The following is a 26,992-nucleotide window of genomic DNA, read 5'->3' on the forward strand; positions in this document are numbered from 1 at the left end:
GAAACTGTTCTCACTCAGGTCACCAGTGAGACCCCTGGAAGTGGACACTGGCTTTTGCTCACCTTGCGTGCTTTCCCCTTCTGGTACTGGTGTGCCATCTTGGGAACTGCCTTCCTCTGTGGACCTTGGTGTAACTGTCAGTTCCGGTGCCCTGCTCTCTCCCAGCCCAAGGGGTGGACGCAAGACCCCAAGTCAGGCCAAACGGATGAGCAAGTCAAGGGAATTGTAGACGGTGGCATTTCCTTCCTGCTACCCTGATCCCCCTGGACATTCTTGTTCCCTGTCTTTTCTATGGACAAATTCTTCAATTTTTCCTTGGAGTCTGTGATCTTCCTCATATTCTTTCAATGCATTTCTTTTTGCTGACATGAGATAGTTGGTTCTATTTCTTACAGCAAAATAACCCAAACTGATACAGGTTCTTTGAAGCGTCTTTGATGCCTCACATGTAGTTAATGCCTCCCACCTCCTTTCGTCCTTGAACCTAGCATATGTCCCCACTAAAGTTCATATTACTTTACTAGTTTGGAATACATGATTTACAATCATGTATCCATATATTTCTCTTTTCCACTAAAATGTGAAGTTCTTGAGGAAAAGGGCCATATTTTATTTGTTTATGTATGTATTTCCAGATCCTAGCATTGTAGGAGCTCTTAGCATATAGTCATTGTTCCCAACAAATATAGATTGACATATGTAGTGTTACTAAAAAAATAAAAATACCGCTATGTGATTCACCCAAGGAGTAAGTTTGTTTTAGGGGATGAGAGCAAATTAATGAGTGTCTCCCATTATAAATTTAGGACAAAATTTTAGCCTCACTTTGTAACATAATTGGGCCTCTCTAGTGGAGAAACTAGGTCACGGTACAGTTGTAGTGCTGGGAAAGTGAAATTTATAGGCATTTAAAAAGCTGGTATGAGTTTCTGTATATAAAAGCTCAGCCAACCATGTCTGTTTTAAGGTACTATTTTAGCTAGATATATTATTATTTTGTATGAAATTGTTCTTTTTCCCCATGTCTATAAATGTTTATCTGAGTTGAGGTTAGATTTACTGCAAGTGAAAACTCTTAGAGAAATAGCCAGAAAGTCAGAAATATTTGTGAGTCCTTACTGTGGACTGGTATTTTAAGAATTTAGAGACAGAATTACTGGTTGGAGAACAATCTTACAGCATGAAATGAAATCATGGTTGCTGCTAGCCCATATGGCACCTTTATGCAATTTAGAAAAAGATATCCCTTCCTCAAAACACTTTACTTCCACCTTTAGGGAACTGTCATCATATGGTGACTTTTATGGAATAGGGTGCTTTCCTGCCATCTTCTGGAAAACCACACTAATAAATATGCAAATCTTGATATTTGTGATGTGAAGGGCCCCCCTAGAAGTGGTGCCCTTGTTTAATGCGCAGCCTGCATTGTGGTATATATAGCAGCGTTAGCTATGGGATTGTATTTAGCAGTTTCTCCTTGTATGCAGTTTTGCTACCAATTACTTACTGTTCAAAAGATGGTGAAAGTTTGCAGATGAAAAGCAGAAAGTCTCAGCTATACTTTACTGAGGGGGAGAAGAAGCTAACTTTAGGCATAGCCGGGTGACTCTCAGACCATTCATTTTCTCCTACAGAACTGAATCAGAGCACCGAAGAGTGCTATATTTAGGCTGTTGCTTACCTGGCTTGAAAAGTATCATAGCCTCAAGGGTTCTGAAACATCCTGTGCATTAGCTATGGCTCCACAAAGCGTACACCTTCAGTTGCCAACTTCCTGTTCTAGAACTCTGAGACAGATTTCCAAGTACAAATTTTAGGTATATGGTAAAGCACCACAAATTATGGCCACCATTTGATCTTTGCCACTTCTTACACTCCCTTGCTGTAGAATTTAGAATTCCTGTTCTTAGGCATATCCTGCAGTTAATACTCAACATATGAAGCCAGGGAACTATTTGTTCCTTGAATAAAAATGAACATTTGCTTATTTTCTCATAAAGAATGAAGTTTTGGATCTAAAATAATTTGGATATACTTTGTATCCTGTGTTTTTTCCCTCTAGGTTTGTTCTCTGACATGTGTTTTGGGTAGGGGCCTGGGATGCAGTGAGCCATAGCAGTTTACTTTAGGTATATTCTGGCTTTTAACCTCCCAAGAGGACCAGCATAACAGGAGAACCATGGTCCCAATAAAGCTGGGAGGTGCACAGAACATTTTTAGGATAGGTACAGGCTGTAGGAGAGCTTGTTTACTTTGGAGCTGGAGTGATGGGTGGGGTTCCCCAGGGGACAGTAGAAAGGGAGAAAAGCTGTGAGATGTGAGTGAGATGGGGAGATGCCTGGGCCAGTTTGTAAAGCCCACTGGGTAAGGATTAATGATCATGCAGGCTGTATTTTCAGTGGTGACCAGGGATGGCAGAGATTTGAATTGTCCTGGGACTGATTGGTCTCAGAGCTCTGCTTTAACATTGCATCAGAGCAGACACCTGCTGAGGCCCCAGGTGCAGAGAAGGTCTAGAAAAACAGCAGCTGGCAGGCCAGTCCTGAAGGTAGGGTTGGCTCAGGGACTGTCCCTGGATGGATGGAGGCTTCCTTCCTGCCAATAGCTCCGCTGACACTCACTGGATTCTAAGTGCTGGGTAGAATTAAAAGGGCCCTTGCCTCCGTAGAGCTGCTAAGAGGAGAGACACATAACAACTATAAAAAAAGGAAGAATGAACTGAATGAATGCTGCAACAGAGTCTCTGAACAGACAAAATCCTAAAGGAATGCAGCATAAGGAGCAATTTACCCTCCTGAGAGGATCTTTCTCCAAGAAGGTGGCCTTAATGTTTTGTTTTTTTTTTTTGCCCGCGCCATGCAGCATTTGGGATCTTAGTTCCCCAGCCAGGGATCAAACCCATGCCCCCTGCGTTGGAAGCACAGAATCTTAACCACTGGACCGCCAGGGAAGTCCAAGAAGGTGGTCTTTAAAAATGAACATCTTTCTGTTTGTTTCTGATTTTTCAAGGAAAACATGATCATTTTAGAAAAACGGAAGTATAAAATACATACAAGAATCAGAAAAAGAAAAGGTGTACTTTAAAAAACTTTTTATTTTGAAATAAACTTAGATTTATAAGAGTAGCAAAGATAGTACGAATGTCCCCATATAACTTTTACCCAGCTTCCTCTAATGTTACCCTCTGACATAACCATAATATATTTATCAAGGCCAAGAAATTAGCATTGATACACTACTATTAACCAAACACTTATTTTCCTCCAGATTTTCCTGTTTTTTTCCATAAATGCCCCTTTTCTGTTCCAGGATCTGATCCAGGACCCCACATTGCATTAAGTCATCGCATCTCTTTAGTCTCCTCTAGTCTGTGACAGTTTCTCTGTCTTTGCTTGTCTTTTGTGACCTTGATACTTTTGAAGACTAGTCGTCAGGTATTTTCTAAAATGTCCCTCAGTTTTAGTCTGGCTGGTGTTTTCACCTGAATAAAACTAAGATTATGAATTTTGGGGGAGAACACCACAGAAGTGATGTCCCCTTCTCATCATGTAAATCAGATTATCAGGTTATCTCATGATAACCGCACAACTGATTGCTGGTGATTTTAACTTTGATCACATGGTTAAGGTCGTGGTTGCCAGTAAAGTTACTGTTTTTTCCTTTCCATGCTCTATGCCTCAGAAGCAAGTCTCTAAGTTCAGCCACACTCAGGGTGAAGGGACTTGAGCTTCATCTCTTGGAGGGAGGTCTGTCAAAGGATCTGTGGGCATCTGTTAAAAGCATCACAGTCATTAGTAAATTTGGGAGGTGCTGTTTTGAGGCTGTGCTCATATCGTTTTTCCCCTGAACGTTTTCCCCACTGATTTTAGCACTCGTCAATGGATCTTGCCTGTAGCAATGATTACTGTGGTATTATAATGGTGATTTTCTATTTCCCTACATTTATTAATTGGAATTTTTGGTAAGGAATGTCACTCTTGCCTTTATTTCATTATTCAAGCATTTATTTATATCAGTATAGACTAATGGATGTTTATTTTATACTTTAGGTTGTAATTCAATACTATGGTTATTTGTTACATTGCTCAAATTGTTTCAGCTTTGGCCATTGAATATATATTTTTGAGAAGCTGGGGAAGGTCATGGCAGGCTGAGAACAGTGTGAGTAATGATCTGGTAGGGAAAGAACCTGGTGGGATCAGGGAATGGAGGTTGGGCTCTGCTATACATGGCAGAGGATGAAGGGAAGCGGGGTGAGAAACACCAGCCAGGAGGCCAGTGAGGCCAGCACTGGAAAGAAAGCAGGAAACAGACTAGTTGGCAGCTATTTCAAAGTACGGTAACTAATGAATCGCTGGACCTTTGAAAGGGACGCCATCTAGAGTTTTGTTTTGGATTCTGCTGAGTAAAGTGTGATGTGAGGGACTAATTAGAGTTTTCTTCATTGCTTCTGAAATCTTTCTCCTTCCTGTAGGGGATATTTTCAACTGCAGTTGTAATAAGGATTGGGTTCTTATTGGTTTTTATTAAGTTTTACACTTTATATGGCTCAATCTCAACAGAGACCAGGGCTTACTTAAGCTACAGGGAAAACCATTTGATTTCTGCTTGTTCATGTGTTGTCTTTGATGGCTCTTTCCCATTCATTAGGGCCAGCGGAGCGCTGCTGTGCTTCAGTGCTTAAAAAAGTTCGATTCCTTTTGGCCAGGCTTGTCTTTGAATTTCACGTCAGTAGGGGGCTTTGCTGTTGGCTGGCTGCAGGAACTTGGGAAAGTCTTTTCTCTCTGAGGTTACCTTTCTTCAGCACTGAAAAGGAAATAATTTGCTTACCTTACAGGTTTGTTGTGAGAGATAGATAAGATGCTTGATTTAAAAAAAAGTCACCAGCATAGTGCCTGGCCTGTTGTACTCAGTAAATGCTCTGAGAATCAGACTAGAATTGAGAGGGTCCTTGAGGGATTATCTAGTCCATCCCTCTGCCTGGGGACCAGTGTGTGCCCCCAGCATTCGGGTTAAAGTTCCGTATTTTCTTTTCTAATATTTCTAGACATGCGGACTCTACAGTCATCTTCAGCAGTGGTGAAAACATTTATTAATAACCTCCTGTATGTTGTATTATATGGCTTGCGTGCATTACAAAGATGAATTAGATATGTCTTGGGCACCGACAAGTTACAATATTGTAGGGGACACAGCTGTGTAGACAGTATTAAAATTCAGTACATTAAGTGCTATACTAGCTAGGGGTATGAACAAAGTAATGTGTGGGTGCAGTGTGAGAGAAACGAATGAATTCTGGCAGACTTGAGAAAAGCTTCATGGAGAAGTTGATATTTGAGCTGGGCTTCTATCCCAAATAGGAACTTGCCGGGAAAAGGTATGTGTGTGCATATGCTTGTGTGTGTGTGTGTGTGTGTGTGTGTGTGTGTGTGTTTGGGGAAGAGAGGGAATAGACAGGTGATGGTGGTGTTCCAGGTAGGGTGGAGAGCACATGCAAAGGCATGGAAGCAGGAACGAACATGGCATGTACCAGTTTAATGTGACCCAAGCGTAACGTGAGTAGATGGCTGGTTGGGGCAGGTCAATCACAGAGAGGTAGGAAATGGGACTGGAGAGGTGAGTTGGAACCATGCTAAGGAATTGACTTTATCCTATTGAATAGAGAAGTTAGACCTGTGTTTTAGAAAATCACTTTTGCAACAACTTGAGAGGTCAGCCAGTGGTGGGAGGGCTGAAAGTGGTGAGCAGGTTGCTGTCATAGGCCAGGTAAGAAAAGACAGGGGCTGGGATGAGGCTGTGACCATGGGGTTGCAGAACAGAAAAGGGGAAGCCAGCGACTCAGAAGTATATGTCAGGACTTCGGTGGAGTAGGGGAAGAGAGAAAAGGATGAACCAAAGGTGGTCCTGAGGTTTGTAGTGTGAATGGCTGAATGGATGGAATATCATCTGAGGTATGGACTATATAACACAGTTTTATTTGTTTACTGCTAGATGCCATGCTCTTCTGGCACTGGAGTTACCGAGAGAAAACGTCATCCCCTGTCTTGAGTAATTTACCATCCTAGTGAATAGACAGAAGCACAAAAATCACCAACCAACCAACCCCTACCAGTAACAGGTTGATTATGTACTATGTGCTGTGCGAACACAGGAAAACAAGCATTTAAATCTACCTAGGGGAGTAGAGAAAGATTTCACAGGAGAGGTACCATTTGAGCTTCCAGTAAAAAGATGAATAGACGGTTGCTAGGACGATAAGAGGGAGGAACATCTGGTAGGTAAAAAATAATGAGAGAGGATTGTAGAGGAAACAGCTGGCTTGCCCGTTAGATTGTAAGTGGGGTGAGGGCAGGGGCCATGTCCTTTTTGCTCAGCATCATATCTCGAATCTGAGTGGTAGAGAGAATAGGAACTGGAGGAAGGGTGGTAGCAGGAAGTCTCTTTACTGTGGGTTGAGGATGTAGAGGTAATGAATCTGGATTGTTCTTTGGGAAAGAAGCTGAGGAGGAAAAAGAAGGTGTGAGAAAGAAGGTGGCAAGTTTTGAGAGAAATAAACTGATGTGGAGAAATGAAGTAGATTTGGACCAGTTTAGCTCAGTCCTCTCTAGGATTCTTCTAGATATTGATACAGAGAGGCCTTCATTGTAAGCTCCCTCTGCCCCCCTTGCTTCTTAACACAACCAGGGCCCTTGGAAAATCTGATTGGATTGTAGGCTATGGGTGCTGCCTGGTGGGCAGGGCAGAGTGGTGTACCCCATCTGCTGAAGGGCGGGTGATGGGGGTGGTGGGGAGGAGTGGGATTGTCTAGGTAACTGCTTATCTCTTTGGCTAAGGTAAGTAGCCATAATTTCTTCTGATCTTTCACATGGGTGGTATTTTCAACTTTTTATTCATTTGGACCATGTCCCCCACTCTCCATTCCAATACTTCCCATTTCCTATCTTACCCCCACCTCCCAATGAAGTATAGAAATTTCAAGGGAAAAGAGATAAGATTTTCACTTCAAAGAAAAAGTGAAAAGGGGGCTTTTTGAATCACTTCCCTCAATTTATATTTCAGAAGTCTCAATTGGGAAAACGACTTTTCTAGATGATAATCAATGACACAAACAACAAATTATGACAGCCACATTGATGTCCCAGATTGTTTCCTGTTCGTTTGTTGCTAAGTGGTAGATCTAGGTTGCCAGAGATGCTCGGACTCTGGCATCAGGTGTTTAAATTATAAGTAGAATTAATGATAGAATTATAAGGAATAATAGAAGCAGGGAACAGCTTAGAAATCATCTAGATTCTAGGACAAACTCCATACTTCACAGATGTAGACACTCAAAATGTCCAAGCCACGCGTTCCTGTTATCGCAGGAACCCAGCTAGGCTTGCCTCAAGTCTCCGGGCTGGACTCCCTGCCCGCCTGGCATGTGGCTCTGCTGCGGGTGACTGGATGCAGCGCTGCATTCCCCTTCCCTGATTGCTTCCAGCTGCTCTGATCTCTCCCTTGATTGTGGAAGCTACAAGGTGGCAGTACCTGTGTCAAATGAGTCATCTCAGGACGGTAGAGTGGGTTATCTAATGATGAAGTCATGGGACAGTAGGGAGAGAGATTCTCTAGGTGCTAGTCTTCTGCAGCTCAGTAGGCATTTCTATGCTGCTTCTTCATCCTGGGACCTAGTCTTTGCCTTTTGTAGAGCACTCACAAGAACACTGCCATCAAGAGGGTCTAATGTCTCACCAGGACTTGCTGATGACCCCAGGACCTGTTGAGCCTTCTTTTGAAACCAGCCATATAATGTGCACCTTTTATGGTCAGTTAACCCTCTTGACTACTGATTCCAATCCTTTCCCACCTCCTCTGAACAGCTTCCTCCAGCTGCCCTGGCCCTCATGGACTCTACTCTCTTCTGTGATCTCCCGTGGGGGCTACTCCTGGGGCACCTGCACCCAGGCCAACTGTCAGGAGGGCCTCTGGGCCATCAGTAACCCTCCTGGTCAGCCTTTCCCCTGTCTTCTCAGAACCAGTCCAAACTTTTGCCTCATGCCCCCCAACTTCACCAAGAAGTGGTTGATCATTGGGTAAGAACTTCTCAGCGTCCACACCCAGGCTTGCCTACCACTGTTGGCACTCACCATTTCCTCCTTCCTCAGGGGAGAGGTGTCCCTGCCCTGTCTGCAGTTAGTCTACCCCTCCCTGCTTCCTGGGCCCCTTGCCCACTGATCATCCCCCTGTCTATTTCCTCTATCTTCAAACCTCTCTTTCTTTGTTGACTCTTCCCCTTAGGACAACAGTCCCCAACCTTTTTGGCACCAGAGACCAGTTTTGTGAAAGACAATTTTTCCACGGATCGGGGGTAGGGGGAAATGGTTTCGGGATGATTCAAGCACATTACATTTATTGTGCACTTTACTTCTATTATTATTAAATTGTAGTATATAATGAAATAATTATACAGCTCACCATAATGCAGATCAGTGGGAGCCCTGAACTTGTTTACCTGCAACTAGATGGTCCCACCTGGGGGTATTGGGAGACAGTGACACCCGAAGTGTGTTGCTTATGTCCAGTCTAGTCCGTAAGAGGCAGCTTAATTGTCACTTGCCACTCCCTGGTAAGGTTTTGATATGAGTCTGCAAGCAATTGATTGATTATGGTCTCTGTGCAGTCAAACCTCTCTGCTAATGATAATCTGTATTTGCAGCTGCTCCCCAGTGCCAGCTTCACCACCTCAGCTCTACCTCAGATCATCAGGCATTAGATTCTCATAAGGAACATGCGACCTAGATCCCTTGTGTGTGCAGTTCACAGCAGGGTTTATGCTCCTATGAGAATCTAATGCCGCCACTGATCTGACAGGAGGTGGAGCTCAGGTGGTAATGTGAGCAATGGGGAGCGGCTGTAAATGCAGATGCAGCTTTGCTCGCTCACCCACCACTCACCTCCTGCTGTGCAGCCTGGTTCCTAACAGGCTACGGACTGGTACCGGTCCATGGCCCGGGGGTTGGGGACCCCTGCCTTAGGATATAAATACCCTCAAAGTCTCTCCCATTAAAAGAAACAGACATGAGCAAAACCACACACAACAAACAGCGATCCATTGGTCCTGGCCTCCCCCTGCCATCCTACCCTTCCTTGGTTGCCCCCCTCCATGAAGAGCTACCTCTGCTCAGCCCTTATGCCATCACCCCACATCCTGCTCCTGCCCATTTGCAGTGGCCTGATGACTGATCACCAGACTTCGTTATTTTATTTGCTAACAAGTCTTTCTTCAGTTAGAACACAGCACTTGAACTAACCTTGATGCCAGGGGTCCCCAGGAGTTAATTCTTCGTGGAGCAGTCCCTTCTGGGGTCAGAATCCTCTCTGGATGCGTTGTCAGACTGTGGGCTGATAGTCTGTGGCCGGTTGTGACTGTGGGTGGAGTAGGGGGATGGCTGTGATCCTTGGCAGATACTCTCTGACTTCAGTCCAAAGTCTGTAGAAAACCATTGTGAGAGCAAGACAATCTGTCCTGAGAATGAAGCCCTTTAATTTTTAGAATGTTGACTTTAACCGGCATCGCATATTTTATCTCTTGCTCTGTTTCTTTTCTAACTAGAGAGTGATATCTTTCTCTCTTTACATTTGGATTAGAAAATGCTGTGTGTATGTGTGTGTGTGTGTGTGTGTGTGTGTGTGTGTGTGTGTGTTGGCGGGGGGTGGGTGCTGGGGAGTAGTGGTGGCAAAACTGTAGCAAGCATTTCTATTTATGTTTAGTCAAAATGTTAATTATGAATATTGAGGTGTTTAAATCTCAAATTTGTCCCCTAGGAGAAAGAAAGGCTTGTGCAAGGTCATAGCGCAACTCAGAGGAGGCCAGGGGAAAGAAGTTCCAAGGCACACACCAGGGTGCTTTACAAACCAGCCTGACCTCCCTGAGTTCCGGAATAGGTCCTTGAAATGGGCCTGCGTGGTAGCCAAACATAAGCGCACTCTAAAATTCTCTGCAGTGGGCTGCTCTAACTCAAACCATGAATAATTCAGAAGATCTTTTGGAAGCCCTCCTGGGAACAGCGGTCCCACTCCCCTGGGACAGGCTCTTTTGAATGCGAAGGCCTAGCTACTTCTTCTGACTTGCAGCTGGGAATTTCTTTCCTGTCCCACTAAGTCCACAGATCAACAGGGCCTCCAAAACAGAGATCAGTGTCATCAGTTTGTCACCTGGAGTCTTATCTCAGAGCCTGATAAGACATGCACGTTTACACCAGTGACTTGAAGGTTGGGTTAAGGATATGAAGTGGTCAGAAGTATTATGTTCATGGAATTAAGTGGTCGAAAACTCCATCTCCTTGCTTGCTTGTTTTTTAAATTATTAATTACTCAGGCGCTATGAACACAAGTGTTATTAGATATTATTTATTATGAAGAAGATCAGATCTTTCTTCCTCTTTACCTTGAACTAAAGTGAACAGCTTTTTCTTTTTCTTGTGTTTATTAAAAGTTGACTACTGATTCCAATATCTTCTTGTATATTTTTGTTGTATTTTTAAACAGGAATGGATTACCATCAACCATTTAATTTTCTCCTCAGTGACTGTACTACCTTTAGTATCCTGCTCTTTAAACCTTGCTTCTTATCCTACTTGAGCAAGCCTGTTTTTCTTCACAGGTGTGTAGAGTGGGGACAGGGATGAATTCCCAGCCAGCTGAGTGAGGGACGCATAGGAGTCTTTTGGGGACTTCCCTTCTAATCTGACCAACCTGCTTTAACTACTTCAACCTCTACTATTTTTTTCTTTGCTACTTATGACTAAAAATAATCTAGTCCAATCTCACACCCCCGCCAAGTCACAATTTGCCTATAAGGAATGCCTCACAGACAACATATTTATTTTCAGGTAGCTTTGACTGCTAAAAAAGCCCAAGCCTATTGTCCTCTAATTCCTTTCATTGATCCTAGCGGGGCCATACGAAACATGTTTAATATTTCTTCTAGAAATGTGAAGGCAGTTCTTATTTCTTTGTTTCCTCTTTCCCTCTCTTTTCTAGGCTGAACTGTCTCAGTTTCTGTGTTGTAGTCTGTTAACGTCCCTGATTGCTTTCCTCTGAGCAGGCAGGGGCTATGTTTATATTAACAAATGGTATGCAGGACTAAACATCATCCACTGCAGTGTGAGGCAGGACTGTCATCCCATTTTATCTTTATACTGTACGTTTAAGATCACATTAGCTTATTTTCACTAATTCAACAGTAATTTATTAGCTGCCTCCCATGTGGTAGACATTGTATTAGGTGCCTGGGTGCTGAGAATATGTATAAATGCTATCCGGAAGCAAACAGACTAGGGAAGAAGGAGAGAGGGAGAGAGCAAGCAAAAATAGTTAACTGGAAAGTAAATATGATGAGTATTAGCTTAGGAGAAGTACAGAGTGGTGTGGGCGTAAATAGTTGGGGGATATTTCGTAACTAGAGGGTTAGGGAGGGCCTCCTAGAGGAAAGACTTTAAAGCAGGGCCCTAAAGGAATTGGGCTAGAGATTAGGGGGAAGAGAGAGGTAGAGCTGGCGGAAGGAGGGGAATGTACCAGGCAGAAGGAAGAACGTATGCAGAGGCCTAGAGGTGAGAAGGAACTGAAAGTAGTAAAATCTGACTGAAGGTTAGACTATAAAGAAGAGACGGCAGAGCTAAAGTAGGAGATAGAGGTAGTGCCCACACTGTGGGTTCCTTAAAAGCTAATCAGTCAGCACATGTTTGAGTATATACTATGTGCCAGGCACTTTTCTGGTCCCTGGGGTCATGGCAGTAAAGAAAACAGACCAAAAAAAAATCCCTTCCCTCATGGTATGTACAGTTTAGTGGTATTAAGAAGTTAAAAAGCCTTATCAAAGAATTTGGACTTTAAGAGCAAGGGGAAGCCACTGAAAGGGTTAAGTGGAGGAGTGATGTGGTTAGAATTACGCTGTTTTAAAGTTAGGCATACGATTTCACCCACTGGGGGGCACTTTTGAGAACGAAAGTAATTATTAATAATTATGATAGAACAATAGGTGTAAACTAGGCAAAGCAAGAAAGAAAGATAGGCACCCTTTTAGAATATGGGCAAAAGACCAGAGAGAAGCAAGATGAAAGGCAGAGATTGGCTATTGCAGGGACCAAGGTGAAAGATAGTCAGGACTGGTACCAAGATGTACAGTGAGGTGGAAGGAAGTGCATGGGTGAGAAGCACTTAGAGGGAGACACCTGTTGTCCAAAACAGGCAAAGCACAGGAAATGCAGGGTGGCACCAAAAGCCTTCTTCCAAACTGATTAGAACTCAGAAACCAGTGACCGTTAGATAAGGTCATTAGATCTGGTACTGACTTCCTGTTGTCCTGTTATCTTGTCTACATCTTGACCAACTGAGTCAAAATTCTTGATGGAATCTATATAGGTATACACATCTATTATGTTTTTCTGAACTGTTTGTCCAGTAAAACTGTTTAAAAACAAATAATTTAAGAGATGGTTAACCTCATAGAACTTGTTCATAGTGAATGGCCTCTTGATCCTGAGATTGTTGCTTCCTTTTGTTTCAAGCGTTAGCTTATAGTTAGTGCACTAAGTTAATCAGCGTTCTCCAAAGAAACAGAACTGATAGGAGGTGTGTGTGTGTGTATGTATATATATATATATACATACATATAAACATACATATATAGATATACATACCTATACATAGATAATTCTTATAGGAATTGGCTCACACAGCTACAGAAGCTGAGAAGTCCCACGGTCTGGTGTGTACAAGCAGGAGGAATAGGAAAGCTGATGGTGTGACTCAGTCTAGGTCCTAAGGCTTGAGAACTGGGGAGTCAGTGGTGTAAGTGGCAGTCTGAGTCCAAATGTCCTTGAAACAGGAGCACTGATGTCTGAGGGCAGGAGAAGACGAATGTCCTAGCTCAAGCAGAGAGAGCAAATTCGCCCTCCCTCTACCTTTTTGTTCTATTCAGTCCCTCAACAGATTGGATGATGTCCACCCACATTGCTAAGGACAATCTTTTTTACTCGGTCTACTGATTCAAATGCTAATATCTTCCAGATACACCGTCACAGATATACCTGGAAAAAATGTTTTACTAGCTATCTGGGCATTCCTTAGCCCAGTCAAGTTGACACATAAAATTAACCATCACATGCACAATACATGTATAAGATTAAATTAAAGAATCTTTTCCTTGATAGGTGAGGGAGAGAACAATCCATTTTAAGCACCGAGTTTATCTGTTTAGTGGTTGACTTGCTCCAAATATAAATAACAATTCTTTTAGTTGTTCTCAATTCCTTTTTTCTTTTTCTTTAGGTGTGTAAGTTCCCTTTAAATCATAACTCCCTAGAGCAGCTTAACGTCAGGCCATTACATGACCATTATTTCTAAGCCAGTATGTTTTGCTCCACTTTGGCCACAGAGCATGTGATGGATGGCATTTTCAGGACAGGGTCAGAAGTTCTGAAATATTGCTATCCATCAAGAGAGGAACTAGTAAAAGACTGAAGGACTGTGGAAAAATCAGCACAAACCAGAAACCGCTGTTAGAGAAGCGAGTTGGTACTTACCCTCAGGGGAGAAGCATCACTTTCACGCAGAAGGGAGGGACTTTCTTGGTCCCTGACCACCGTAACTTTGTGACTTATAAAGATGATAGTATTCATCTGGTGGTGGTGTTCTAGGTTGTTATGAGGAATGCTTATAAAAATTGTTGCTGAACATGCTAGATATGCAAAATGCTATTTAAATGCTTAATTACTAGAAGTGAACCCAAATAATGACTGAGTTTGATTTCCTACAGACTAGAACTGCTGCTCCCGATGCATGACCATTAGCAGAGTTCTGCAGTGTCTCTAATTGCACAGTCCTGAGGCTTAGCCATAAATAACTTACTGATTGATCAGGGAGGAAACCACAGGCCCTATTAGTGCTGGTGAAATGGAAGGTCTAACTTCCGTGAAAGAAATCTTTTACTTTACTGTTAAATGATGAGGGGAAAGGAAGATAGTCTCTTAAAGCTAAAATATATTACTCTTATAAAGGCTCTCAAAATGTAAACAAATGAGTAAGTGGTTAAAGGTCTGTTTGGGGTTTGTATTTTCTAGGTTTACTGGCATGCAGAGACTGGGGCAGGTTTTATTACCGGAGGGCCCTGCTTCATTCTCTGTGTGCAATCCATTCCATGATTGCATCCCTTTTCCTTGTGCAAGAGGAGGAGGAGTGACTCATGATGACTCCTGGTTTTAGTTTCAGTGAATTCCTGAAGGTGCAAAACTGAGTCAACAATCGTCTCATTTAACTTCACTTTGGTTTATATCTTTTGAGGGGATGTATTTGCTAGTTTAAATATTAATATTGAAAAGTAGATTATACATTAAACTGTGGCAAGAGAGCTCCAGAAACATGAAAATTAGCTAAGCCCTAGGAAAAAATGCTCATCTTGTTTTCTGTGACCTAAAAGATGTCATAAGCAGGACACATGAGCCATAATCCCTGCCTCTCCTTCCTTCCTGTCAACACAGTGTTTACTGAGCACTGACTTCATTCCTGGCACTATACTATGTCCTGGGGATATAGAATCCACCCCCCCACCCCCCTTGTTGTTGCCTCTCCTTGAAGGGGTGACTAACAAACAAATTGCCTTAAGGGAGAATGCCTGTGTTCCTGAGGTGGCCAGCATGCTGGGGGAGCAGCTAACAGCCTGGGAAGCAGGGGAGGCTTGTTATGCAAATTAAAATTGTCAGCATTTTGTAAATGCTGTTTATTAACATTTTTCTTTTACTTTTGATGGGTCCTTTGTGGATTTCTATGATGGTAGAGGAGTTCTGAGTCACTATTGAAGATTTCTGTAAAGAAATACAGCATTGCCAGGCAGAGGAGGGGGCGTTTTAATTCAGTGAACCTTTGCACAGTGCAAATTTAGTGGATCAGATGAGTGTTTGTAATGGGTAAACAGTACTAGTCATCCAAATCAAATGCCATCACAGTGAACCCAGAAACAGTCACATTTTTTTTCACTAGAGTAAAACTTCTTTATAATAAATGCGTTTGTTAAAAATCATGTTTTTGGTTTTTGGACACTAGAGACAAAGTAGAGGAAATGGCAAGACTCAGATTTTTGCAATCAAACATTTACTTGTTAAATTGACAAGAATTTTCCTGAACGCAGTGGAAGGAGGGGTTAGGCATGCCCCAAACAAGATTTTGTGTAGTTTGGAGGCTGTTTCTTATGAGAACACAGAATGATTAGAGGGAAGTGAAATGAGAGGTTGACGTGTTATTACTAATTGTTGCCTGTTAGGTTTTAGGGGAAGATAAGAATGTTAGATGCAAACTTTGGTAAAAATTCTGAGGGACTTTTCAATGTTTCAGTGTCTGATGGTTCTAGTTCTTTATAATACAAAATTTCACTTAAACCTTAAGGGTTTGCTGTTGTTGTTGTTAGCACTTCTAGAAACAGACCAAGCATCAGCTAGTTGTAAGTGTGCTTCTCCTCTCTTGCACGTTGACGTAAAAGTCTTTATAGGAAGAAAAAAACCCTATTCCTTAATTATAGAAAATAGACTTGAAATGTGTGCAACCCATCTGGATTAAGATAGAACAGCTATATATCCTGGTATCATCGTTATTCCTGGTTAAAGATGAGGGGTGATGAGAACAACTGTTTAATGGAACAGAGGACAGAGAGATTGCTACTGAGTGAGGTGAAAGGCTGAGAGAGAGCAGTTTACAACTTTGTATAAGAAGTAGCACACTTCTTAGTTTGGTGCTCAGTTTAACTCAGAGACATGCTTTGAGGGCCTATGCTGTTGGGACATGTGTTGGGACTATGCTGGGTATCGTGTACACAAAGATTGAGAGAAATAGTCCATCAAGAAGCTCCTAGTATGGGTAGGAAAAACACCAACCACAGCTCAACTGTAACTTATTGATACAGCGATCAGTTAATTTTGTCCAGGAGGTCCTCTGAGAGGAGATGCTTGTGCTAAGAACAATTAGACATTTGCTAGTTAGAGAAATAATGGAAGGTTCTTCCAGACAAAGAGAAAAGGATGATAAAACCTTGGCCACAGAAGAGTCTATAAGGCATTAGGGCCTTTTACTCATTTGTCTAGAACATAGGGTACAAATCAGGGGGAAGAATGGGAGGCTGGAGTGGTAGATAGGAGCCCAATTGTGATGGGCCCACATAAGATGTTTGGATGCTATCCTCTAGATCAGGGGTCCCCAACTCCCAGGCTGCGGACGGGTACTGGTCAGCGGCCTGTTAGGAGCCGGGCTGCACAGCAGGAGGTGAGCGGCAGGTGAGAGAGCGAAGCTTCATCTGCCGCTCCCCATCACTCCCCATTGCTCGCATTACCACCTGAACCATTTCCCCACCCCGCCAACCAAGTCTGTGGAAAACTTGTCTTGCATGAAACCGGTTCCTGGTGCCAAAAATGTTGGGGACCACTGCAGGTAACAGGGAGCCCTCTTGATTCTCTGGCCACCAACATTTTATTATGAACAGTTTTAAAGCATACAGCAAAGTTGAAAGAATTCTACAATGAGCACTTGTATAACTATCATTCAGATTGGTACTATAAACATTTTACTATACTTGTTTAATCACCTATCTATCCAACCATCCATCCCTTTGTAATCCATCAATCCATTTCATTTTTATGCATTTCAAAACAAATTACAGATTTCAGTACATTCCTCTCTGAATATTTCAACATGAATATCACTAAGTAGAATTTGTTGTTTAAGGCATTTAATGTAAAATTATATTCTTTTTTTTTTTTTTTTAACTTTTGGGTTTATTTTATTTATTTATTTATGGCTGCACTGGGTCCTCGCCCCTGGGCGAGGGCCTTCTCTTGTTGTGGCAAGTGGGGGCCACTCTTCATCACGGTGCGCGGGCCTCCCATTATCGTGGCCTCTCTTGCTGCGGAGCACAGGCTCCAGATGCGCAGGCTCAGCAGTTGTGGCTCACGGGCCCAGCCTCTCCGCGGCATGTGGGATCCTCCCAGGCCAGGGCTCGAACCCATGTCCCCCGCACCGGCAGGCAGACTCTTAACCACCGCGCCACCAGGGAAACCCCCAAAATTATATTCTTTATAGGTTTTAAAGCATGAGAATAAGATAATCGATTTTGTATTTATGAAATATAACGTGAAGAATCAATTGGAAGAGGGAAACAAATTAGAAACCTGCTTCAAAAATCTAAATGAGAGATGCTAAGAATGTGATGAAAGCCTGTAGTAGAAATGGAGAGGTACCAGTTAATTCAAGAGCCAGTCCAGAAGTGGAGTCAGTGGATCAGTTGACCAGCTGCATGTAGGGAGGGGAGGAGTGGAGGGCAAAGGCTGGGCTGGGGAAGTATAAAAAGTGAAAGATGGATCCAAGGTTTTCTAGTCTGGATAACTGGGTGTTTGATGATGGGATATGTAATACAGAAGGGAAAAGAGGTTTGGAAGTAGAACAAAAGATAAGTTGAGGCCATCTCTCAAGGAGAGCATTCAGAATAAGTAGAGAATAGGGGCTAAGGGGACCACTCTGGGGAAAGCCAATATTTAAGGAACAAGAGGAAAATGCTGAACCCACACGAGAGGCAGAGAGGAATAGTCAAAAGGCTAGGAAGGAAATCAAGCCTCAGATAGATAGACAGACAGACAGACAAAGGTTTATTATGTGTTTACTATGTTCCAGGGTTCCTAAGTGGTTTATATTCACGGACTCATTGAATCCTCATAACAACCCTATTTTATAGATGAGGAAATAGGGGAACTCAGGGACAGAAATGTCAAGTAATTTGCTGAAGGTTTTGCAGTTAGTAAGTGGCAGAGCCAGTTTTGAACCAAAGTCATTCAGATTTGTCTTATCATGGTGGCCAAGGAAAGAGGGAATTTCCAGGAGGGTGTAGTCAGAGGGTCACGGTCCTCCATGATCTGAACCTTAACCTACATTTCCAGCTTTGTCTTCTAATTACTCTTCACTTACTCGAGACTGTCAGCTTGAAATGCTCCATGTCTTTGACACAAGCTCAGACTCTTGTAGAGCTTCCCAAAGTGTTTTGTAGGCCACTAGTTCCATGAGATGCTCTGTGAAAAAAAGTGTCTTGTGGTCAAATAAGTTTGAGAAATGCTGCCAACTTTATTATCTTGGAAATTTGCGAGTTATGTTAGCCCATCAAAGGTATTGGGAAGTCCTGCAGTAAAGAACCTATTCTAACTTTGTCTATCAGTGTCTCCCAAACGTATTTGGACTTGTTTGACCTTGGGACCCATCCCTCTTTTCCTCATAGAAAATCTATAAACTCCCCTCAGGACTAGAATTCTGAAACCCTCCTAGTGAAACAAGACTTTACTTTTCTCAGGTGGTTTTAAGTGAGATACATGACATAGCTTTATCTGCCTCTCACTCTTGATGGCCATGGAACACACTCTCCCCTGAAACATCATTATTTGTGCCCTGCACTCCTCCCAGTGCCCCAGGAAAATGGCGTTCCGGTCTATTTCATCTTAGGATCTTACATGGGACCTAGCACAGTGCCTTTCATACAGTCATTGTTCCGTCAGAGTCTATTTGTGGATAAATAAAATGCACAAAACACAGAGGAAATTAGTACTTTTTCTCTTAAAATAAAAGTTTTCTTTTAAAAGGACTTTTCTGTTCAAAACATGGTTGCAAATTTGGACTCAAACCAGGCTTTTCTTTGAGAATAAGGAGGATGTACGTTTCGAGTTTCAGTTTTCATTTGAACTGTTTGCTCTTGGGTTCAGTTGAGGAATAAACTGAGGAAAGTAACATTTTGGTCATTTCTGTCCTAACTGCATAATGGGATATACCGCGAGGTCTTGGAAACATCACTTTTCTTGAGCAGTATCTGGTCTTGTCAGACTTGGATTTCATAGTTAAATCAGTGTGTACCTATACCCTTTGAACTTCCTTACTGGTTTGATGTAATTATTTCTCTTGCTCATTCTGACTTACTGTTGGCAGCAGTCCCACTGGTTTCATTGTTTCGTGAGTCCTTATATGGAACTTAATCAAGTGTGATGTTGTGTCTGACCTTCCTCATTTGAATTGTATAACACATTCAGCTATGCCCTGCTCTGTTTTCCCTGTGGGGATAGAAGAGAGACTTTTCTGATGCCCTCCCACTCTCTTTTCTGCATCATACAGCTCACAACTCCCACATGTGGTTAAGTCATTTAGAAGTGTGTGTGTGTGTGTGTGTGTGTGTGTGTGTGTGAGGGAGAGAGAGAGAGAGAAAGAGAGAGAGAGAGGATGTTGTGTGTACGTACAAGCCAGGGGAGTCATGCGGAGGGAGACAGACCAGTCATGAGCACAGGCAGTCACGGGAGCACGGAGATCCCTAGGAAAGGCCTGAGCATTAAGGTAAAACGGCTGCTTTCCTCCTACACATCAACCACACCTGCATGCAAGTTTTGTTTGCTTATTCCTTAGCTGGATGTCCTACCCCTGGAGCAGGACACCAGAATCCTTGTGAGTTTAGAGGGCTGCGTAGGAGTTTTATTAGCTCACGTGCTTGTTTAAGAGCCCCTGATGATCATAATTATTGTTTTAGAATGAGTCTGAGATTTTTTTTATGGAGAAGACAAACCCTACTTGGAGTATATTTTTATTTTCAGAGTCTCTTTAATGCCACAAAGAGCAAGTTTTTTGAATTTGCATATGTTCATGTGGTGATGGTACCTTGATAATCATCATTCAGAGAAACAACAGGCCTGGTGGCCACTCTACGGAAAGTTCTAAATTTATTATAGTAAATGATTTGAAATTTAGGAGAGGAAGAGAGACCCAAGAATCAGATCTGGCTCTGTATGATAAAAGAACATTGTGCTATCAAGAATAATTCTCATCATTTTCCATAGTGACATTATGGTATGCAATTAAAATGGCAATATTTTACATGGAGTGACAAAATTGTATTGTCATGGCCACCATATCATAGAGAGAGAAAACTAACATTTAGCATCACTGTTAATAATACTGAAATATTTAGAATTTTTTTAAAGAATGAACAACTATTATGATGTCATCAAAATGGAAAGTGTTGCAAAGGGAAGAAAACACACTTTTGGCTGAATGCACAGGGAATGCTGATGGTATTCGTTAAGCATGAAATAATAAGAGGAACAAAATTTCCATCTCCATCCCCTCCCCTATGAAATATCTTCTGTGTTTTCAGTGCTCCCTTTGAAGTCAGTATATCTTTGCTTTAATCCATTTTTAAAGCTTCCTTTGAAATCAGTGGGAGCTCATGCCTGGAAGAGAGGAAAGTGGCTGAGGACTGGATGCCTGCTGGGGAAGAGGGACCAGCCTAGTCGTCACTGGGAAATAATACTTATTGATTGTCCTCATGTGCATGGTCTGTTAGGCTCCACACTAAAGTGACTTTGAAACTGGTCTGATTCATTTCTAATATTACAAAACTAATAAGATGACCGAAAACAGTTAACTTCTTTTTAGGGCAGGGTTTTTGTTTCAAATGATTGGAGAAAAATGAATATTTTAAATGGAAATAATTCTTTTATCTTGACACGCTCACAAACACTGTTTCACCTAAGTGAATTTTCCAGATAACTGAAACTAATAATTGTCTAATAGAGTAATTCCTTCAAGGGCGATTGAAGAGTGTAGGATTATTTTCTCCTCTATGCAGTTACTTCAGACTGCTTGGCTTTAAAAAGAATTCTCGTTAAAAACTTCGGAGCAAGGTAAAAGTAATTTATTTCTCATTCTTCCTGCCTCTTCCTTTACTGCTGCCAGTTGTGCTCTGTAATATAGGTCACGTGTTCGCTGTTTCTATTCTGCTCTCTTACTTTACATGGAGTTTCCTGAAGAAGGGCCCGGAGGCCTGAAGTAGCTCTATACCTTTCCTACAGGGTGAAACATAAAGATGGTCCCTTCTCTCATTTCCTTTTTCTCTCCCCTTGTCTTTTCCTGCTCTTCATTTTCTGTCCCTCCTCTCCTTGGACCACCTGCCTCTTTTCCTTTCCCTTGTGATCCACCCCCGTGATGTCAGCCCCATCTATGAGCGGGGGTGGGGGGGGGCTCTGTCAATGTCTGGCCTGTGTACCTTGGTCACAGGCTTGAGCTTTGCATCTCTGATTGGATCTTGACCTGGATGCCTCTCGGGGCCTCAAACTCAATACTTCAAAGCTGAGCTCAGCAACTCCTGCCAAGATCTTCATTTTCAATCTCTGTGAGTGGTATCACCTTCCAGCTAGCCTCCGTCTAGCCTGAAAATCTGTCAATTGCCCTTGACAATGTCTCCTCCCTATCACTCCACCTCTAATCATTTAGCAAATCCTGTCATGTCTGCCTTGGAAGTCCAGGACCTGCTCCTTCTCCACTCCTCCCTGCCACTATCTCATCTAGGCCCTCAACACATCTTGCCAATGACAACAACTGCCTTCTCTCTGGTCACTTCCTTATGCAAACTTGTCTTCACATGGTTGCAACTTTTCTTCCTAAAATTGGATGCTGGCCATGTCATTCTCAGACTTAAGAACCACCCCCCGCCCCTTTGCCTCAGTTGAGCACGTAAAGTCTTTTGTAATCTGTCCTGACTCTCTAGCTCCTTTTCTATGTATTAAGCCCATTGCTCCTGCCACTGAAAATTCTTCTTGATTCACTTGGCAAATGTCTGAATATCCTTCAAGAGTAGGTGGAGTGTCTTTTCTACGAAGCCTTCCCCAGTGTCTTCAGACAGTCTCTTCCCCCTTCTTTGGGTTCCCACCCTCTCTTCTTTTGAGGTGACCTGTGATGATCTGTTTTTATGTGTCTCCTGCACCAGAATGAAAGTTCCTGGAGAGTGCAGTTTATAATTTGTTTCTCTGTTAATTCTCATCCCAATGCCTACCTCAGATCAGGTACAAATCAATAAATACTTGGTGAGTGAAGATTCTGAGAAGTCTTTTTCACTTACATTTGGGCTTGAAGTTATTTTATGCTATTGAAGATGCTGGTTCAGACATTAAAATAATAAAACATTTTAACAGATTCTGCCTTCAAGAGGCATATGTTAGACAATATATAAAATTTTTTATCTCTTAGAAGGGAAGACAATGCCCATACACTGAGGATGGTCCAGCAGAAGGAAAGAAAGTTCCGGTCCATAGGGATGTCCTTAAACCCTTGTACCATCTCCAGAATAACCTGTTGCTGGAGTCCTTGTTACATGAGAAAAGTAAGCCCCTATCATTAAAACCACTTTTAGTCAGGTATAGAGAGAAGTCATCTGCTTCAGAGTTTCCACTCTCAAGGTTTCTGAGATTTCAGCTAAGAGCCTCTAGTGGGAGAGTTTTTTCTTGGTGTTTTCAGCAAGACCTATAAATCAAACACACAAATCCTCAAAGTCTTATTTTAAAAAAATGATAGTACAGTGGGAGAAACATCCAGCCGAAGTACCTAACTTATGGTAAAAATGAGAAACCTTTTTTTCTTTTAAAGAAACATAGAAAATATAAATAAGGTCCCCTTACTTGGAGAAATTTGGTTTTAATTTCAGTGATGTTTCTGAGCAATGGTAGAGATAGAAAATTGTCTAACTAATTTAACAATTGAGTGAGAGCATCTGACTTTATTAAATAAATATATAAAGTAGAAGTCTGCTTCAGTTTCATTGTTTGGGCAATTAGAGGAGAGGGAAAATAGGTAAGAGTGATCTGGGGGCGGAGCACAGCCTGCATTAGAGGAAAGGCTGGGAGGGTGGAGCGAGTCCAAGAGAAGGCGGAGGTTGTTCCCCTAGTTCCCCCCATAACCTTCTGTTTGAGGTCTCTACTCCATCGTCCCTCCCTCCTTCCTAACTTACCTCATCTGGCCCAGACCATCCTCCAATGGCATGTCTATCCAAGGCACTTCAAGTTCTTCTCTCGCTTTCTAATCACTCTCTTTCCCCAGCCTCTGCCTCCAGACCCTTACCTGCCCAGCGTCTATGGTCCCGCTTGCTGTGGGATCTCATCTCCTCCCTCCTTTCCCTAGGTGGATGAAATTTCTGCCTGCTCATCTGCAGCTCAGCAGAGTCCTAACTTACCTTTTGGTGTGTTATTTAACCCTCTGGGCCTCAGTATCCTCATCTGTGAAAAGAGAATTAGTAACACATACCTCACAAGATTGTGAGTTGCCCAGTAGGTCCTCAACAAACATTCATTTCCCTTCCCTCCTTTGCTTTTTGCTGCTCTTCCCACTTTTTGCTGCTTCCCTTCTGCTCTGCTGATACCAGTGCTTTCCAGTCTTCTCACCAACTAAGCCATCAGCTGGGAATTGGTCTCTGGAATTCTGCCTGGAGTCTACGCCTGTGTCTGAGAGTAAGGGTTTCAGAGGGAGGCTCTGAGGTACGGACATCTCTGCACCAGCTACAGAGTCAGACATCACAGATTCAGGTCCTTGTCCCACCATGTACTCCTGTATGAGCTTTGGGAAGGTTGCATATTCTCTTGGTGGCCTAGTTTCCTCATTTGTAATTTGGGGATAATAATTATTTCTGTTTCTAGGGTTATAGGAAGGATTAAATGAGCTACTTCATGAAAAGTGTTCAGTGTAATACCCAGCACATTGTAAGTGCCTACTAAATGTCATAGGTAACCTCAATGTAGAAAATTGTACTGTGCCTTGTGACCAATGGCATGATGTCCTCAATGCTCCAGCTTCATTATCTCATCTCAGAAGGAAAACATGGCAGGATTCAAATGGCAGTTACCAGGGCACATCCAGAGCAGGCCCTTGATAGATGCTTGCTGGGGTTCACTGTCTGTGGTGGGTGTGGGAGTGTGCACCAGCTTTGTTTTGTATGGGAAGGAAGCTGTATCAACAGGGAAGCAACTTCTGCATGGATTCTGACCTAAAGCCTCCTTCACTACACAGAACTCACCACCTTTCTGGGCTACAAGCAGCAAGTGTCCATATATTGCTGATAGGAATCACCTGATGGGGGTGGAGATTACTCTTAACCTATTTCTGGGTGAGCTTAATTAGCATAAATTAGTATTCATGCATGAAAGACTTCATCATGAATCTTATGCCCAAATATAGCTCAGCATGTTTACTAGCTTTCTGATCGTCAGCTGTGTTGCTCTGCTCATGCCGTCTGTGAGTGTGCAAAAGAGAGGGAGAGAGAGGAAGGAGAGGTAGAAAGGAGAAGCATAGGGGTGGGCAGGATGAGGGCAAGGGGATGGGGCGGGGGGAGAGATTGAGAGAGAATATTCATTTGAAGGTTTCACCTTCTGCTGGATTACATTCATATATAATTGGAGAGTTGGCCCCATAATTCAACAATGTCACTGAAAATGAAGATGATGCATTTTAACTGCATTTTTAAAGACAGAGGTATATATGCTAGACTTTTTAGATATACCACAGGAGGAAATTGGCTATATTCCAGAATGTCATTAAAGAGCAGAAAATATCTCTAGAATTCTAGCATCAGAGCTGGAAAAGATCTCAATTTAGCTTTTCATTTCCCAGAATCAGAAACTGAAGTATAATGATGCTAAGAGACTTTGCCAGAGCTCACCAGCTGGTCAGAGGCAGAGCAGGGACTAGACACAATTCTGCTGACTGGTGTTCTGAGGGCTTTCTGCTGCACCCCGGACAAGTGTGCATACATAAAATGCCAGAAAACTAACAGTACCTGAGAGCCTACAGAAAAAAAAAGGATTGGTTGGAATTGAGTTGGAAGCGAAGGCAGGAGAGGCTGCCCTGTTCTGCAGTAGGAACAAGACTGAGGTGAAGATTTTGAGGGAGGGGGGCTCCCTCAGGCAGCGTGTGATGGAGCAGGGTAGAGTCTTAGTCAAGCAGAGGACTCTGGTGAGAAGAGATACTATCTTCTGCAGAGAAGAGACCTTTGTGGTGACCAAAGGAATGCTAAGTGTACATGGCTGATATCCTTCATATCTTGACTCGTCTGGCTAATGGGAGAGAGAGAGCTGGAGAACACCAGGCATCTCGATGAGAGTGGTTGAAGGAACGGCAGAGAAAGGAAATGCTGGAGGTGCCTGAGATTTATCATTTTGACTCTCCAGTCTTACCTAGTGTTAGTCCTTTGCTTGCCAGCTGTATGTAGATTTTTAGGGCAGCTATATTTTTAGGGCAGCAGCTTCCACACAGACTTTAATGGAGATGTTGTCATCGACTGACACCAACAAAAGTATGATTCACAAAGTAAAATGCACCCATGTCACAGACCTAAGAACAACCTATGTAAATATTTGGAGAACGTTCTTCCTGGCATCTGTCTATGCATATTTACATGTACAAACACACACATTTGTTTTTATACAAATGTGATCAGACTGTACATCTTGTTTTGTAGTTTGCTTTTTTAATGTTTTAAATCATTTTTATTGAATCTATGGATTGAAGAGGCAGGTGAAAATCCTTCTTCAAACTTAAACTTTACTTTTATTTTTTTAAATCAACTTTATTGAAGCATAATTTACATAAATAAAATACATTCATTTAAAATATACAGTTCAATGAGTTTTGATAAGTATAAAGAACTCTTACAATTCAATGATTATAAAACAAACAACCCAATAAAAATGGGCAAAGAAAGGACACTTTATAAAAGAAGATATTTCTCCATTTAATTCCATCAATTTTGGCTTCTCATAAATTGAAACTCTGTTAGGAGTTTGAAATTGTACAGGATTGTTATATCATCTTCATGAATTGACTCCTTTTTCATTATCATAGTCGCTTTTGCTCCCTGGCATCATTCCTTGTTCTGAAGTCCACTTTGATATTGAAATAGACTCTATTAATTTCTTGTGGTATATCTTTTCCATTCTTTTGATATAAGCCTGTTTCTATGTTTTATTTTGACAGCATGTAGTTGGGTCTTGGTTTTTAATCTTTGCCTTTTAATTGGAATGTTTAACCAATTTATATTTACTGTAATTATTGATGTGGTTGTATTTAAGGTTTCTATCTTCATACTTGTTTTTTTATTTTTCAGTTTGAAACAAGATTTAAAAAAAATTTTTTTTCTTTTTAAACATCTTTATTGGAGTATAATTGCTTCACAATGGTGTGTTAGTTTCTGCTTTATAACAAAGTGAATCAGCTATACATATATATACATCCCCATATCCCCTCCCTCTTGCTTCTCCCTCCCCTCCTTCCTATCCCACCCCTCTAGGTGGTCACAAAACACCAAGCTGATCTCCCTGTGCTATGCAGCTGCTTCCCACTAGCTATCTATTTTACATTTGGTAGTATATATTGGTCCATGCCACTCTCTCACTTCGTCCCATCTCACCCTTCCCCCCACCCTGTGTCCTCAAGTCCATTCTCTACATCTGCGTCCTTATTCCTGTCCTGTCCCTACGTTCTTCATAACCATTTTTTTTTTCTTTTACTATCCATATATGTGTTAGCTTACGGTATTTGTTTTTCTCTTTCTGACTTACTTCACTCTGTATGACAGACTCTAGGTCCATCCATCTCACTACAAATAACTCAACTTCATTTCTTTTTATGGCTGAGAAATATTCCATTGTATATATGTGCCACATCTTCTTTATCCATTCATCTGTCCATGGATACTTAGGTTGCTTCCATGTCCTGGCTATTGTAAATAGAGCTGCAATGAACATTGTGGTACATGACTCCTTTTGCATTATGGTTTTCTCAGGGTATATGCCCAGTAGTGGGATTCCTGGGTCGTAAGGTAGTTCTACTTTTAGTTTTTTAAGGAACCTCCATACTGTTCTCCATAGTGGCTGTATCAATTTACATTCCCACCAACAGTGCAAGAGGGTTCCCTTTTCTTCACACCCTCTCCAGCATTTATTGTTTGTAGATTTTTAAATAATGGCCATTCTGTCTGCTGTGAGGTGATAACCTCATTGTAGTTTTGATTTGCATTTCTCTAATGATTAGTGATGTTAAGCATTCTTTCATGTGTTTGTTGGCTATCTGTATATCTTCTTTGGAGAAATTTCTATTTAGGTCTTCTGCCCATTTTTGGATTGGGTTG

At 42.1% G+C, this 26,992-nt stretch overlaps 1 protein-coding gene and 1 long non-coding RNA gene across 7 annotated transcripts in view; one reads left to right on the plus strand and one right to left on the minus strand.

Moving 5' to 3' along the window:
- AKAP6 (A-kinase anchoring protein 6) overlaps positions 1–26,992 on the plus strand; it is a 584,194-nt gene that overhangs the window by 132,338 nt on the left and 424,864 nt on the right. The window lies entirely within an intron of this gene.
- On the minus strand, positions 4,527–13,705 carry LOC118889959. Its single transcript, XR_005018631.1, has 3 exons — positions 13,566–13,705; positions 9,291–9,469; positions 4,527–4,806 (listed from the first exon to the last, which is right to left on the minus strand). It is a non-coding gene; the product is annotated as an uncharacterized LOC118889959 (long non-coding RNA).

Source organism: Balaenoptera musculus, chromosome 2 (genome assembly GCF_009873245.2).
Source record: "Balaenoptera musculus isolate JJ_BM4_2016_0621 chromosome 2, mBalMus1.pri.v3, whole genome shotgun sequence".
Taxonomy (NCBI): domain Eukaryota; kingdom Metazoa; phylum Chordata; class Mammalia; order Artiodactyla; family Balaenopteridae; genus Balaenoptera; species Balaenoptera musculus.